Source organism: Podarcis vaucheri (genome assembly GCF_965113315.1).
Source record: "Podarcis vaucheri genome assembly, chromosome: 7".
Classification (NCBI taxonomy): domain Eukaryota; kingdom Metazoa; phylum Chordata; class Lepidosauria; order Squamata; family Lacertidae; genus Podarcis; species Podarcis vaucheri.
Window position 1 is genome coordinate 93,711,445 of NC_138765.1, and position 13,432 is coordinate 93,724,876.

At 46.4% G+C, this 13,432-nt stretch overlaps 1 protein-coding gene across 1 annotated transcript in view; it reads right to left on the bottom strand.

The window, feature by feature from the left end:
• GPAT4 (glycerol-3-phosphate acyltransferase 4) overlaps positions 1-8,123 on the bottom strand; it is a 31,382-nt gene extending 23,259 nt beyond the window's left edge. Inside the window, exon 1 of the mRNA XM_082230244.1 lies at positions 7,983-8,123. The gene's annotated coding sequence lies outside the window, so the exon portion shown is untranslated. The remainder of the gene's footprint in view (positions 1-7,982) is intronic.
• Positions 8,124-13,432: the final 5,309 nt, after the last annotated feature.

Sequence of the window (13,432 nt, forward strand, 5' to 3'; positions counted from 1 at the left end):
AGAAAATCTGCATAGCAGATTTTCAAGAACAGAACTCTTCAGCAGACAGGTCTCAGCAGCATTCTGTGCAATTCAGAAACTCTGCCATATACAAAGCAGGTGAAGGAAGCAAAGCAAGAGCAGACAAGAGCAGGATGTGACAAGGATTAAACTCAGACATATTCACTTCCATCACAATTTCGGCTTGCAGAGCTGGAAACATTTTCTCACTGGTAATTGTAGACTTAAACAGCAATGCTTGCTATCTAGATTCCTGTTGTTGTTTTACATCACTATCTGAAATATGCACTGGTATCAGAATAGGTTCTGTTTCAAGTAATCTTCCTTCCAGATTGCATTGCTCAGGGCTCAATAAAATAATTCCATTTATCATCAAATAACCACAAATACATATCATTGTTGTACTACACAACTGTGGCAGATAAGAGATAGCCTACAAAGTTCTCCCCATCATGCTCATTAAGGGAAGCAAGGGAAGTGGTCAATGAAATTGAAACCTCAACGGATCACATTAGCGGTCCCTAACGAGTGAGGCAGCAGTGATATTATATCAACATGCTCACGTTTGTGACAATTAACCTATGGAGTTCAGTACCGTCAAATGGGACGACATGCACTGGCTTTAAAAGAGAATGGTTTATTATTCATTTATTTTAGGTATCTAACATTTTCACAGGGACGCGGGTGGCGCTGTGGGCTAAAGCCTCAGCGCCTAGGGCTTGCCGATCGAAAGGTCGGCGGTTCGAATCCCCGCGGCGGGGTGCGCTCCCGCTGCTCGGTCCCAGCGCCTGCCCACCTAGCAGTTCGAAAGCACCCCCGGGGGCAAGTAGATAAATAGGGACCACTTACCAGCGGGAAGGTAAACGGCGTTCCGTGTGCGGCTCTGGCTCGCCAGAGCAGCGTTGTCACGCTGGCCACGTGACCCGGAAGTGTCTTCGGACAGCGCTGGCCCCCGGCCAATAGATGTGAGATGGGCGCACAAACCCCAGAGTCTGTCAAGACTGGCCCGTTCGGGCAGGGGTACCTTTACCTTTACCTTTAACATTTTCACAGAGTGGTTTACATTAACATTTTCCCACAATAAGAACCAGCAACTACTTAAATAATAAAACAGAAAAGACAACTGTTTCTTTTGGAGAAGCTGCTGCAACTTCTTCTCGGCTTCCCTGAGAGCAAGATGCTTGAAGAACCTCTGTGGTGGCAGGTGTGGGATGGCTACCACTGGACTGCTCCCAAGCTCTTCTTTGCTTATTATGCTCAAAGGGATTAGATTAGCCTCCAGAGAGTGAGCAATGATAACCAAATAGAAGGGATAATAAATAACAAGATGAAAGATGAAAAAATATATTTTAATAATTCCTGTGGCACCTTTAAAGATCAACTAAATATAAGCTTTTAAGGTATGAGCTTTCGTGTGTAAACAGAAGAGGAACCTCTGGCCCTGCAGATGCTGCTGAACTATAACTCCCATCATCCCTGGCCATTGCCCATGCTTGCCGGGGCTAATGGGAATTGTAGTTTAACAACAACTGGAGTGCCAGGCCATACAAACAGGAAAAGGGCATCAGGTGTCTGTCCTGCTTGTGAGCATTCAGAACATCGTTCAGACTACAGTTGTAAACAGATTGGTAGACACCACAGATCAGCAAGAGACATTCAAACAGGAAAACCATTCCCTTATTTTAAGTTTTCCCACCTATCCATAAGCTTTTTTTCTAATAGGTCCCTTAAGAACACTGTATAACATTTAGATAGTGCTTTTTGCAATGCTCCCCGTGGACATGCTAATGCTCTACTGGCAGGGGAACCAGAAGCAGAACCTCAGGAGCCAGAGGGAAATGAAGGACACCTATGGGAGAATATGGTCCTTCAAGTAAAGGTAAAGGGACCCCTGACCGTTTAGGTCCAGTTGGGGACGGCTCTGGGGTTGCAGCGCTCATCTCGCTTTACTGGCTGAGGTACAGATTCCGGGTCACGTGGCCAGCATGACTAAGCCGCTTCTGGTGAACCAGAGCAGTGCACGGAAACGCTGTTTACCTTCCTGCCAGAGTGGTAACCAATCATCTACTTGCACTGCATGCTTTCGAACTGCTAGGTTGGCAGGAGCAGGGTCCGAGCAATGGGATCTCAGGGATTTGAACCGCCAATCTTCTGATCGGCAAACCCTAGGCTCTGTGGTTTAACCCACAGCACCACCTGTGTCCCAGTCCTTCAAGTACCCAGGTCCAAATTAAAAGGGAGGACTCAATGGCACTATTGCCTGGGGGGGGGGGTGGCATACTTGCTTTCTGCCCCTAGTGACCAAGCAATTAAGAATCAAGCTTGTTCTTTCTGCACAGGCCCATCCTGGATCTTGGTTAAGCTCTGGTGCAAGGCAGCATAGAGAACTGACTTAAAATATACATATTTTATATGTGTCAAAAATCTGCATGGGTTTTTCTTTAGAAAAAAAAAACCTGCAAGAGCTGCCAAGAAAGGAATTGAAAATATGTGAGGCATTTCACTGAAAATCTAGATGGATAAGGCAGCACCTAAAATTTCAGCCCCCCCCCCCAACAGCTCTGGGCAGCACTAAGCAGGATGAGCTCCAAAAAAATCTTATACGGCACATATCAACTGCTTATCTGTTCCATTTGGACTCCATATGTCTTCCTTTTAAAAATAAAATAAATAAAATCCACGTATTACTGTCAAAAACCAAGATGTTAACCTGGGAAGCTCCCTCTTTCCTCTCTTCCAGCATGATGGTGAGGGCTTGTCCAGAAAACTCCAGAATGAGAAAACCAAGGAGTTATCCTTATGCTATAATCCTTACCCCACTTACCTGGGAGTAAGCCCAATAAGTTCAATAGGACTTACTTCTGAACAGATATGGCAAGGATTGCAGTCTTTAGTTTTCTAACTCTGGGGTTTTGTGGACAAACCACCAGTCAGATGCAGCAGAATAGACTTCAGCAGAACTATAACCATGAGTGCCAACTTGCCCCTGGGGCCGCGGGTGGCATGCAGCGTGCATGGCCCTGGCACTGACATTTGTGGGTGCCTGGCCCTTTCATGGGGAATTTTGTGTGTGCTCGGGCACCCAGGGAGTTGGCACCTATGACTATCACAACATTATCTTCTAAAAAGACCACCTTCAAGGCCGCCTCAAATGAATTCCTTAGAATTTTGGAGTTTATGAAGAGAGACAGATATGCTTTGGGGAAACTCCAGACAGTGGTACCTCTGGTTAAGTACTTAATTTGTCCCGGAGGTCTGTTCTTAACCTGAAATTGTTCTTAACCTGAAGCACCACTTTAGCTAATGGGGCCTCCCGCTGCTGCTGTGCCGCCGCTGTGTGATTTTTGTTCTCATCCTGAAGCAGAGTTCTTACTATTTCTGGGTTAGCGGAGTCTGTAACCTGAAGCGTATGTAACCTGAAGCATATGTAACCCAAGGTACCACTGTTTTCTGGGCTAAACTTCAGTGGGATTCAGGGAACCTGATGAACAGCACAGTCCTATGTAGAGGTCCCACAAAGCTCAGTGGATTTATTTCCTTGTAGAATTTAGGACTGCAGCCTTAAAAGCCTTAAATAATTTCCCTCACCTCTAGCATTCCTTGGAATCCAGTTTTGGACATCTGCACCTGCCATTTCCCATGTTGCTTTCTGTGGGCTCTTAATGTTCAGCTACTGCAATGACCAAACTTTAACCAAAGGAAGTCCTTGTTTGAGTAGCTGTCTGAATTATTACATTGCAAAGTCTAGTTTTAATTCTTCTGGTAAAAGCAAAGTCAGATCCTCCTTGTTTCTGTGACCTCCAAGGTACTATCCTGGTATGCAGTCACATTAAATCAAGTAAAAGCCAACTTTCGTTAATATAAACAAACCACAAACAGTAGCCAAGACTTGTTCTTGGCTGACCTCTCATGGTTTGCTTAGAGGACAACAAACATCAGGGATATTATGGCAAGGCAGACGATGGCCTGTTCCCCAGCAGCACGGCAGCAGGGGAAGAGCAGAGGCACAAGCACAGGGTTCACTTGCATCAATTCAGTTTCCTCTTAGCTATGGCTTCAAGTGATATATGAACTGGGTCAGTGCGTGAGGCAGGATGCATGCTGGATAGGTCTTTGGGTCTGACCCATCAAGGCCCGTCTTATGTTCCTGTTTAGAAGAGTCAACTGACTGGTTTGGGACCAAGGGTCAATTTAAGCAAGAGGCTTCCCGACTTTAACAGAGACCTTTCCAGCCTCACTGGTTTGCTAATGGACACTCATACATCTGCCATGGAACTTGCATGCATTGCAGGATGTCTGCCTTGCCAAGAGGCCATGTGAACTGCCAGGGGGCCTATCCATGCACTGCAACTGCCCAAAGCAGCAGATTGGTAGGAATGGAAAGCTATCTTCCAAGGAAGCTTTTTGCTGGTGATAGGACTTCCCTGTGTTTTGATCATGGGCTACTTCTGGACTTTGTCTCACATTGTATCTGTGTTTTGCCATGGGACTGTGACCAGACCTTCCATTTTGGATTGCTGCTGTAAGTGGATGTGGGGCTGCTAGGTTTGGTTTCATCTGAAGCAGGAGAGCAACCAATTGCACTGAAATCCTAAGGACACTTATTGGGGAATACTGAACACAGTGGAATGCTACTTCCACATAATTATTCATAGGTTTTAGCTGTCAAGTTACTTGTCTGACTCGATATTCCTTTAGGAAAAGCTTACCAAGCCCCCAATGACTTACAGACATGTACTTCAGCCTTTCAGGGAAGGGAGGGTTGTTGTTGTTGTTTTTTTAAAAAAATACTCTCAACTATGGATTGAAATCTAGGGCCACTGGGATACTATAACCCCTGCCTCTTTGGAAGAACATATTATTATTAATTATTATAATGCAGGGCGTTGTTTAAGATTGGCCCAAGACCTGAAGATGTTGAGAACTTCATAGGGTGGTGTGTTCATTTGCACACATGCAAATGGAGTATCTTCAATAAATCTCCAAACATCATCCTCATTCCCACAGTTTGTAGGTTAAGAACATCTACCATGGTGCACATGCAAATGTAAGTGCACAAATAATTTAAAAATGTGGATTCCCTGACCATGCTTGCTACCTAGGCCTCATGCAACTTAAAAATGTATCATCATTTTCCTGCAGTCAACAAGTTCCTGGCATTTACTTTAACACATTTTTACATAAGCACACCTATATAATGAGGCTGTCACCTGATTAAACAGTTGTTCAGAAAAAGTATGATCGTTTTATCCAGTTTTTACGTGACGCACACATGTCACAGCAGGCATCACCTTAGAAGAAGCATTATCTGCTAAGTGTGAGAGAATCCTCCTTGCTGCTAGTAGATTTTGGAAATGCTTGTTTCTTTAAAAGCACCACAACCAACCTGCTCCCCAATGATTTGCAGGCATCTCACACTCTCACAATCCACTTAAATTAAGCCACTGTGAAGCCACAGCTCAGCAACAGAGCATCTGCCTTGAAAGCAGAAGGTCCTGGGTTCAATCCCAGGCATCTCAGGGTAGGGCTGGGAGACTCGTGCCTGAAATCCCGGAGAGCTGCTGTCAGTCAGTGAATATTGTCCGAGAATTCTGAGCTAGATGGACCAATGGTCGACCCACTGATTTTACTGAGAGGAAAGTATGAGCTACAATTGTCCTCAAAATAAGCCACACTGAACTCAGTGGAGCTTCCTTCTGAGTTGATATGCACAAAATTGTGTTGTAGAGCCACATTCATACACACACTTCCCTGGGAGTAAGTTCACTAAAAATGGTGAGAATTACTTATCAGTAAACAACATATTCATTCCTTAGAAAGACTTGTGTCCTGACTTTCTGGTCCAAACTTTGAACTGCTAGAAATGGCTAACAAAATATATTTCAAAATGCAACTCTAAAATATAAAAGCTGTGTACAATTAGGCTGCAAATATTTTCCACACTAATTAAGTAGACTCTGAAGCACTTAACTCTGATTGTGGTGTACCTGTAATTATTTGTGTATATTGTAACAAGTACAGCCTGCAACAAAAAGGTGTAACAACAGTGGTGTTTTCCAGTTCCTTGTTTGAGTCAGACATCCCCTAATAATAATAATAATAATAATAATAATAATAATAATATATTATTTATACCCCACCCATCTCCCTGAGTTTCCCCAGCCACTCTGGGCGGCTTCCAATCAAGTGTTAAAAACAATACAGAATTAAATATTGAAAATAAAAAATATATTCAAAAAACTGTTCTCAGTTCCATTCTTCTCCTCGCCTAATTTTCTATTTCCCCCTTAAACTGTCAATCAACATTCCACACCCATTGCGTATGCTCAGTCCTCACTGGCCTGTTTCGGGAATTCATCCCCTATTCCTCAGTATTTCCCCCATTATTATCAGTAGTAGTAGTAGTAGAAGTAGTAGTAGTAGTAGTAGTATTTCTGCAAATCTTGGCCTTTCACCCAAGCCTGCCAATAACGGCATCACATGTGTGTTTGGCCAAATAAGGACTCACAGCCTGAATGCAAAAAAGATAGGGAATTACTCTAATACATATTCTAATGTATACTACAGGCCAACACACACACAAGTATACAAGCACTCGGTTCAGCACCTGAGATCCTCCTGCCAGCCGAGTTTCCATGGGTGGGTGCAAGGAACAAGGCCTTTATGGCACTGACGCTCTGGATTGTCCTCACTAGAGCAACTCACATGTCTCTACCACATGGACAGCTGATATAATACTGATACACACACACACACACACACACACACATATATATACATACACACACACACACTATGCAAAGCCTATGCATGGCTAGCCTTGGGAGAATTTGAAAGACTGCTGCTCAATCCTACACACCTAGCAGTAAGTCCTACTGAACTCAAGGAGATTTACATCTGAGTACACATGTATAATGTATAAAAATAAGAAATTATCCAAGCAGTGAATAGAAAGCATATTATGAAGCATAATAAGAACAATTACAAAACATTTTAAGCAATCCTTTATTATACTCCACCCTGCATTTGGGTGCTTTTAACTGAAGTTTTATCTGCTGAGGCTATCTTATTTTAATAATTTGTGAACTGAACATTGCTCATTGTTTACATGGTTCGATTATATGCTGTGTTTTAAGTGTGCTGTAATTCACCTTGCAAGTGGCTTTCAAGCCTGAAAACGGGCTAGAAATCCATTAATTAATTAGAATCTTTTTTCCCCCTTTAACAAACTAGCACCACCCCCGTACATGGTACTAAATCACCTACATGCACATTGTATTTCATACACAGGGTGACTGACATCAATCATCATGCAAGTCAAGAGCATTGGGCATCAGTTCTGGGAGGGTGTGGAGGGGAAGAGGGAAGGGCCAAGCTGGTGGGCAGTAATTAATAATGTTGTAATTATGATTAACAGCAAGAGAAACTAACGATGAATGTCATAGGCAGTGGTTTGATTCGATTCCTGTTAATAACCACAGCAGACCAGAGCTATGTTGGCTCACAAGGGGAAGCCCTCCCGCAGCCACAGCTGGGCAGCAGCCAAGGCTCCCGCTTCGCCGGAAGGCAGGCGCAGGAGACGGGATGCTGCGGCTTCCTGCAAGGCGTCGAGGGGCCAAGCGCTGCCCTGGAGGCCCCCAGCCCCAGGCAGAGGCTGCCCTGCGGGGAGACAGATCGGAGGTGCGGGGGTTGGAGCCGGGTTCAAATCCCGCCCGCTGACCTACCTCGCAGGGCTCTTCTGAGAGACACGCTCGCCCGCCCGCCTTCAGCAGAGGAAGAGCGGTGTACACGTGTCAACGTCACGCAAGCCTGGCGCCGTCACGTGTGAACGGCCGCCCCGCTCTTCTCCACGCGCTCGCCCAGCCGCCCCGCCCCAGGCGGCCCGTCAGCCGGCCAGGCCCGACGGAGGCGGCCGGGGAGGGAGCCGGTGGGGGGTCCTCCGGGGAGGGGGCGTGGTCTGGCGGAATGGGCGGGGCACTCACCTGCCTTGGCTCGCTCGCGCTCTGCCCCTCCCCCAACTGGTCCAGCTGAGGTGAAGGAGGCGCCACCGCCGCCGCCGCCGGAGCCAGGAATCGCGAGCTGGTGCGCCTGCGCGCACAAACCGCCGCCGCTAATACGTCACAGCGTCACCAGCCGGGGAGACTCGCCGGCGCCGGTCGCTCCGCCCACCAGGGGCGCTCTCGAGCTCCGTCTTTTCGCGAGGCAGCCAATCGGCGGCAGCTTTTCCAGAAGTGCCGCGAGCGTCCAATGAGAACGGCGCTAGGGTTGAGGGAGAACTGACGGAGAAGGGGCGTCCTATTGTGCGCGCGCAGCGCGTCGAATAGTGCTCCTAAGCCAACCCCCCCCTCCGGAGGACACGTCGTTCTCCCGCCGCGACGCAAACAGGTGGGCGGGGCGGAGAGACGCAGCGCGAGGTTTGCGCAGGCGTGACAGCACGCGCCTTCTCAGGCCCGGCTGTGGTTGGAGCGCGACTCCGCTCGGCCTTTGGGGGGGGGGGTCAGGGATGGGGGGAGTTGTAGAGGCGGAGGGGACCCTGAGGGTCATCTAGTCCAACCCCCTCACGACCCCGAGATGAAGAGTCTCCTGCTCTCTACCTGCTCGCTAAGCTGGGAAGCCAAGTTTGAGAAACATTGGACGTGTTTGCCCATTAAGGAGGACACTGCACTCTTAACATGCTCAGAGGTGCTGTTGCTCCTTCCCGTAGGAAGCCTCGAAATTAACGCCGAAGCCTTCCAAGTCAAGTGACATCACTGCCTCTGGCAAAAGCTGCATGACATCCCAGAGTCCTTGGGGTACTTTCCTCCCAGAACTTGCAACAACTCTGACCATGGGTGATACTGCCTGTGGCTGAGGGGAGCTGGAGTCCAACAAAATTGGAGAGGACATCGTTTCTCTACCCCTGAGTTAAAGGGATACTACATATCAAGGAAACCAAAATGCTTGTTTACAAAGCTATTGTACTACCAACATTACTGTATGCTTGTGAAACATGGACCACTGATAAACGCCATCTCCAGCTCCTCGAAAGATTCCATCAGTGGGATCTCTGAAAAATTGATACAGTACATCACTTGGGAAGACAAGCGAACTAATGCCAGTGTACTGGAAGAAGCAAAGATCACCAGTGTTGAAGCAATGATTCTTCAACATCAACTTTGTTGGACTGGTCATGTGCGGATGCCTGACGATCGTCTTCCAAAGCAACTACTCTATTCCCAGCTTAAAAATGGAAAGTGTAATGCTGGTGGTCAACAAAATATGTTTAAAGACTGTCTCAAGGCAAATCTAAAAAAATGTAGTATAAACACTGACAACTGGGAAACACTGGCCTGCGAGCGCTCCATTTGGAGAAGAGGCTTTACCAAAGGTGTCATTGGCACTCAAACTCAGGACGCAAGGGAGAAAGGTGCTAAGAGGAAGGCACGCTTAACAAATCCACACCGTGATCAATTCCCACCTGGAAACCAATGTCCCCACTGTGGAAGGACGTGTGGATCCAGAATTGGCCTCCACAGTCACTTACGGGCTCATTGTTAAAACCGTGTTTATGGAAGACAATCTTACTCAGCTACGAGTGATCGCCAAAGAAGAAGAAGAAGGAAGACATATCAAGGGCAATCTGGGGCGAGGATGAGAGCACTATTAAAGGATTAGAAATGGTGCAAAACCAATTTCTCAAGAGACTGTTTTCCGCACCCAAGGGAACAGCATCCGAACTCTAACACATGGAATGTGAATGGCCAACATTAACTGCAAGAGCTATTTGCACCTGGTTTAATTAGCTGAAAAGACTTGTTACGCGGAATTGGTGAACAGCCGGTAGTGGAAATCTAACACACAATATTATTTGAACTCTTTATTATTTCCCTAAGATAGAGGAGATTATATCTACAGACAAATGCCATCTAAGGGGATTGGTGCCACTGGACAGAATCACTACATGATCTGCAAGCGATTAAATTCTCTAAATGCTCTCCTTAGTTCCCTCTTCTAAAAACAGTCCATTTTAGAGCCAGTTACCTGTCAAATCTCTGGCCAGCCTCACTTAGATATGCTTTTGCTTAGCTGCATTTTCAAGTTATGCCCTTCACTGTCCTGGACAGATAATATAACAGGGTACCGTACGAAGATAAGACTCTGAATATGTGGGCATCTGCAGGTGAAAGACATCTTGCACTATTTACTATATTACTATTTACGGTACTATACCTTGGACCCAGGAGGCAATTTCTCACCTTACAGGAAATTTGTCTCCCCCCAACAGAGAAGGTCCTATTGCTTCTTGGTGATGCAAATGCTTCAGTGACTCAACAAGTCACCCTTTTTGCTTTGGAGGCCAGAAAAGATCAGAAAGAAGACCCTGGACAATATAGCACTGAACTGTAAGGGAGACACAGAGATCTAAAGAGAGACCATTATTTGTGGCACGACACCCCTTTTGCTTGTATTTATTTTTTATTCAGATTTGCCATGGCCAATGGCTAGTACAACAACATTTGGACAGGACATATTGAGGACAAAAATGCCTATTGTTTCCCATTCTTGGATGATGTGGCATGTCAGGTGAGGCAGGAAAAGGCCCGCCCATTGGTCTCTCTAGCAACCTCTTAGGGCATGCAAATAGCAACCCAGGCCAGTACCATAAGCAAGGGACTGGTTTGACTGGTTTAGCAGGTTTCCTCTCATGAAATCTAACCCCACATACACAGGATCTCAGGTTTGGAAGGGACCCACAGGTGCAATCCAGACTGACACCCACAAACCTGTAACAATATGATACTCTGATTAGCAAAACAAGTTGCTGTTGTTTTATTCCAAAAAACTGAAACATTTTCCACACACAAAAATAAACCTTTATTAATCACAGTTGTGTGTGTGTGTCTTTCCTTGAGCCAAGCTGATCAGAATGTTTCTGGTATAGAATTTTTGCATGCTTTTCAGGGCATTAGAGTGGAAGAGGATGGGCAGATCTGAGCTACGGCAAACATCCCCCATGCAGGTCCCACTGAAATGAGTGGCGGCTGTGCAAGAGCATGGTCAAGCTATGACCCAGATCCTGTTCATTTCCATAAGGCTTGCCCTGGGTCGTGATCCACTTGAATTAGTTGGAGGTGTCTGGATTTTCCAGCACCAATATGTGTCTCTGCTCTGGGTGCAAGCAAACCTCGGAGGATCAGGCTGTGACATTTGTGCAGCCTGATCCTATGTATGTTTCGTTGCAAGTCACGCTGAAGTTAACGGGCATTACCTCCATGGGCACCAGACTGCAGCAGGAATGGGGAACCTGTGGCTCTCGCAATGCTGGACTCCAAGCCCCATGAGCTCTAGCCAGAGAGACTAATGCTCACAGAATGATGGGAGCTGGAGTCCAGCAAACTCAGGAAGGTAGTCACAAGGCCATAGAATTGTAGAGTAACATTATGTTTGCTGACTGGGAATGGTTGTGGAACACCGGTATAAAATTTACGGCATGTAATGCCTTAAAGGAAAACATTATGAAAATGATTTACAGGTGGTACATGACCCCAGTCAAGCTAGCAAAAATCTACCATTTGCCTGATAATAAGTGCTGTAAATGTAAAGAAACTGAAGGTACTTTCTACCACCTTTGGTGGACATGCCCGAAGATTAAGGCTTTCTGGGAAATGATATATGATGAAATGAAAAAGATACTTAAATGTACTTTCCCTAAAAAACCAGAGGCCTTTCTTTTGGGCATTGTCGGCCAATTGGTGTCAAAGAAGGATAGAACTTTCTTTATGAATGCTACAACAGCAGCAAGAATACTCATCGCAAAGTATTGGAAGACACAAGATTTACCCACCCTGGAAGAATGGCAGATGAAAGTGATGGACTATATGACATTAGCCGAGATGACTGGCAGAATCCGTGATCAGGGAAAGGAGACGGCGGAAGAAGAATGGAAGAAATTTAAAATCTATCTTAAGGACTATTATAAACTTGCTGAATGTTAGAATGTCGAGGTTTGAGTAAGAAAGGGTTACAGCGATATAAGACTAGATTGAAGGAAAGATTAATAGGACAGAGGACAGACAGATATATTTAGAGTTGCTAAAAACTTTTGGACATTGGGATGCAGAAAGGGGAGGTATGGGGAAGTCTGAGATACACGGTCTATAAAAAAAGGTTATGAAATTATACGTGTTTGTATGTCTTTTTATATGTTTGTATTGTCTTAAATTTTTTTGTAAAACTAATAAAAAAATTTATTTAAAAAAATAGAATTGTAGAGTTGGAAGGACCCTGAGGGTCATCCAGCCCAACCCCAATCCTTGAGCTCCAGTGTCGTTCACTCAGGCCCATTACATTTCATCCAGTAAAACCCATGCTTAGCAAATCATCACTATGGAGAAACCACAAGTGTAAGAAAATGGGCCCCTTGGTATAATAGTTTAAGGCAGGGCCCAAGCAGGACACTCCACCCCCACCCCCCCATTCTGTGGCTGTTGTGCATGCCCAGACTTTGGTGGGATGTTTCTGGGAGGCATTTATTTTTTGCCATCGTAAAGGTAAAGGTACCCCTGACCGTACGGGCCAGTCTTGACAGACTCTAGGGTTGTGCGCCCATCTCACTTAAGAGGCCGGGGGCCAGCGCTGTCCAGAGACACTTCCGGGTCATGTGGCCAGCGTGACAAAGCTGCATCTGGCGAGCCAGCGCAGCACACGGAAACGCCGTTTACCTTCCCGCCAGTAAGCGGTCCCTATTTATCTACTTGCACCCGGGGGTGCTTTCGAACTGCTAGGTTGGCAGGCGCTGGGACCGAGCAGCGGGAGCGCACCCCACTGCGGGGATTCGAACCGCCGAACTTTCGATCGGCAAGTCCTAGGCACTGAGGCTTTTACCCACAGCGCCACCCGCGTCCCATCTTAGGCTTCTGCTAACCTTAGGTAAAGGTAAAGGGACCCCTGGCCATTAGGTCCAGGCGTGACCGACTCTGGGGTTGCGGTGCTCATGTCGCTTTATTGGCCGAGGGAGCCAGCGTACAGCTTCCGGGTCATGTGGCCAGCATGACTAAGCCGCTTCTGGCGAACCAGAGCAGCGCACGGAAACGCCGTTTACCTTCCTGCCGGAGCAGTACCTATTTATCTACTTGCACTTTGACGTGCTTTCGAACTGCTAGGTTGGCAGGAGCAGGGACCGAACAACAGGAGCTCACCCTGTCGCGGTGTAGCAGGAACCCCCCCCACCCCAATCATTCTGTTTGCACAAACTTCACACACACTCACACTCACACACTACATACGCCACATTTCTGTTATAAATTCATAGAAAATCAACCATACATCGGATTTGCACTGTTCCATTTTTTACTCCATGTGACAAGGACTATCAAAGGGGGGTGCTTGGTTTCTGGTCAGCCATAATCCCTTCACCATCCCAGCACATCCACAGGAGCCCTGCCCAGTTGCT